The 4,089-nt window shown below is 47.3% G+C and overlaps 1 pseudogene; it reads right to left on the reverse strand.

Moving 5' to 3' along the window:
• Positions 1-254: 254 nt before the first annotated feature.
• Positions 255-3,375, reverse strand: LOC133067883 (pregnancy-associated glycoprotein 1-like; annotated as a pseudogene).
• Between the last annotated feature and the right edge of the window lie 714 nt (positions 3,376-4,089).

The following is a 4,089-nucleotide window of genomic DNA, read 5'->3' on the forward strand; positions in this document are numbered from 1 at the left end:
AGTCACTAAGATCTTTATATTTGCTCTGAGTCTTGTGATCTGGATTCCCAGAATCATTTCAATGAGTCTCCCCATTCTTCAAAGCCAATTGGAGTTGTCTCCTCTCAACTGTGATTTAGAATTTATTCTAGATCCTTCCTGATCATTGTACACCTCCCAGGCAAAAACATAGGCACCCATTTGTTTCAGCACCATGATGAGTGAAACCCTTTATTCTTTACTGAGAATAGGGTGTGCAGACCACCAAATACAGTTCACCAGCGTCTTGGGCAGGAGTGCCCTAAGTGTGAGTGAGTGTTTCTTAGGGGCGGCTGTACTGATTTCTGTGCCACTCCAAGCATGTACACTGCCTGTGCCAGGCCAATCCTGTCATTTCTTTGATCAAAGACTGAGAAATGCAGTCTCAGGAAGACGTCACCCAGGATCCAGGTCTCTGTAGATGTACTCACTGTGTGCTCTTTAATGGTGGTATGGCAGTGGCCTCTACAATCCTGAGGGAGTCAGAGACACACACTAGTCAGCCTGAGCCCTTACGTGCGACTCCCACAAATATCCAGACCCAGCACAATTCTTGGTCATATTTCCCTCTTTTGGTAAGTATCAAGGGATTTTATCATTAGCAGGGGATATGTGAGAGCTCATCCAAAACCAAAAAGGGCCCGTACATGCAGTTGCCATGAGGAAGGGTGTGGGGGAAGGGAGAACTGGGAGTTGGGGAAACAGAGGAATGATAAAAAACAAAGTCCTACTGTAGAGCTACTGTAAGGAACTATATTCAATATCCAGTTATACACTACATGAAAGAGAATAAGAAAAATTATATATATATATGTGTATAACTGAGTCACATTGCTGGGCAGCAGAACTTAAGGCAACACTGAAGATCAGCCACACTTCATTGTAGCCACATTACAATTTTTAGAAAAGAACAAGAGTGTCCATAGTTCTCATCACTCCCTGTTTCTTTCCTCCTGACTCCTGCTCCATGTCTTCTCTACAGAGAATGCAGGTTATCCTCCTGCATCCCCACAATCAGTACTTTATTAAAAAACTTTATTTTTTATTGCAGTATAGCTGATTAACAATATTCTGGGTTTTAGGTGGACAGCAAAGGAACTCAACCATATGTATCTATGTATCCTGGTCCCAAAGATACCCCTCCCATCCAGGCTGTCATATAACTGAGCGGAGTTGCCTGTGCTACACACTAACTCTTTCTTGGTTATCCATCTTAAATATAGCAGTGCCCACAACACGTTCTTGAAGACTTCATTCAGGAACTCTGGGAAGCCTCCTTCGGCCCACACTCACCCTCTTTGGCCACTCCAGGCTTGGTTGGGTAACATACTCTGGTTCCCCATTCCCACCAGTCAGTCCGTAGCTCTCGTCACCCCTAGTAAATCCCCAGTGCACAATGCAGATCACCTTGGGATACCATTTGCATGGAATCCAGTGCAGTGTTGCCTAGAATTAAGCAACCCTCCATATGGCTCCATGAGTTTGTGGTTTTAGAATTCCTGAAATTCCCTCTGTTCCTCAAAGCCTTCTTTGAGCCCACCAGTCTGCTCTGAACTCCTATAGGGAGCTGACATGAAGCATCCATCCTTTCCTAGGGCTGAGCAATCACTGTGCACCCTTCATTCACCTTAGCATCCAACCTCCCTACAGAAGGGTCAGGTACCCCAACTCACAAAGGGGACAGCTAGCCAGAGCAACGGGAAGATGGCAGCATAGAACTAGGCTGACTATGTAATTTATCACCCAAACCAGGAAAACTGAGAGAAGGGGAGGGAGAGGGTTAATGCCTGTGGTGGGACAGCACACTGGGACTGTCCCCAGCCATTCTCCTTGTCACATGGCCTATTTCAGGGACTGGTAGTGCTGACTTCCTGGGTTCATTCATCTGAGGTTTCATTTTGAACTGAACCTCCTTGAACACTGAGGACCTCAGTGTTCCTGTCTCGTTGTGACTCCCACCATGCCAGCATGGTGTGGCGTCTCTACATTTATTTCAGGATGATCAGTGTCCCACACGGGCCTTTACTCTCAAGTCTTTGGTGTTGAGGGAGGTTCTGGCCCAGCCACAGGGCTCAGCAGCATCTGAAATAGTGCGAAATGGCCTGCAGAGGGCGGCCTCCTCCCAGAAGCAGCCCAAGGGTTATTTCGAGTTCCTATTTGAGAACTACCCCTCAGGGTCCTCCCCTCACCTTGAGGATGTAGGATCGAGCTGGCACTGGGTAGTTGATACCATTGATGGTGAAGATAATAGAGGGCAGGGTATTGACCACAAAACATGAAACGTAGTACTATTAGAGAGAGAGGGAGAGAGGTTGGCCCTGGAGATCCTTGTTGTGTGTGGAGACTGGGAGTGACCCTGGGGCATGACCCTTCACCTCGAACCCCATGGCGAGGCACTGATGAGCTCCTGGATGTTATTGATCAGTCTTCTTGGGCCAAGGATCAGTGATGTCCCGGTGCCCACAAGAGCCTCGCAGCTGCCACAACAAGCAATAGCCTGTCTTTTTATGGAGATGCTGAGAGACAGTGGAACAAAACGGGCATCGAGGTCACTCTGAGTCTCCCCAGAGCTGCCCCCTTCCCGACTGTCTTCTAAACAGCCCTTTGTCTCTTGCCCTGAATCTTTTCCCTTGCTCTTGACATGGCACCTTCCTTGACATCCTTGAATGCAGTACTTGAATACACTAGGATGTTTGTACCATGACACAAACTGGTATTCCTTCCTAGAAGACTTCCCTCCCCTTTGACTAGCAAATTTCTTCTCATCTTAGATTCCAGCTTAATTGTCATGGACTCAGGGAAGTCTTTCCCCCAGTGTTTATCAGTCTGCTTTCTTGACACTCTCTGTAGAACCTTCCTCACGTCTAGCATGTACCAAAGTCACAATTCACCAAGTGTGTGTGGAAGCGCAGAGGCATAACCACTGGACTTACAGGACCACTGGACACCCTGGGAAGTTCTGGTGTCTTCATTTGAGAAACTCTGTAGTCTCTTCAAACCCAGCCTCAGCACCCCCTTCTCCAGGAGGTCTTTCTTGATCAACCCCAGCCACTTCCTCTAAACTCAGACCACATCCAATCAACACCACACAGGTGACCCTTTCATTTGACATCTATTTACTCTTTGACTATCTCTCAGGCTGGCATGGGCATTCTTGAAAAGAAAATAAGCCTTTTTTTCTAATCTAAAAACAGTAACCTATGTGTTAGATTCTTATGGCCTTGCACAGAATACAGATTCAGTAACTTTTTATGGCTGTGGCTCTTGCATCTCTGGAAACTGGATTCCTCTGCCTGGGGATTCACAATTGCTTTGCAGTTTGTTCTACCTTCTGATCAGAGATGGTTCACTCTTCATCTGTAACTGAGTGACTCACTTAATTCAGAAGGAACTGCTGCTACTGCTGCTGCTGCTACCACTAAGTCGCTTCAGTCATGTCCGAGTCTGTGCAACCCCCTAGACAGTAGCCCACCAGGCTCCCCCTTTCCTGGGATTCTCCAGGCAAGAACACTGGGGTGGGTTGCATTTCCTTCACCAATTCAGTAAAGTGAAAAGTGAAAGTGAAGTCACTCAGTCGTGTCCGACTCTTAGCGACCCTACGGACTGCAGCCTTCCAGGCACCTCCATCCTTGGGGTTTTCCAGGCAAGAGTACTGCAGTGGGTCGCTGTTGTCTTCTCCTCAGAAGGAACAATCTCCCTCAAACTAATGACACGTCTTTGACACAGAAATAGATGTTTTCCTGCCACCTGCTAACTTCTGGACCCAGTCACCAAGACCAGGAGTTGAGGATGAGAGTGCCTTTTCCTCTGGGTGGGACCCCTATGCACAGGGTTTCCATGTCCTGCAGGAGCCCCAGCCCAAACATCCCATTTGGCATCTGCAAATGAACCCAGTGCTAGGCTAGAGCATGAGGGGTGCTGTGGAGCACCATCCTCCCAAAACATTCACTTCCATGATATTCCTCAGGGGGTGAATAGTTATATTTGAGCCACAAGAAGCAATCTGAGACAGTCTATAAACATGTTCCTTCAGGAAATTGTTCAGTATGTTTTTTTCACTGAGGGTATTTC

This window comes from Dama dama, chromosome 2, assembly GCF_033118175.1.
Source record: "Dama dama isolate Ldn47 chromosome 2, ASM3311817v1, whole genome shotgun sequence".
NCBI classification, from domain to species: Eukaryota; Metazoa; Chordata; class Mammalia; order Artiodactyla; family Cervidae; genus Dama; species Dama dama.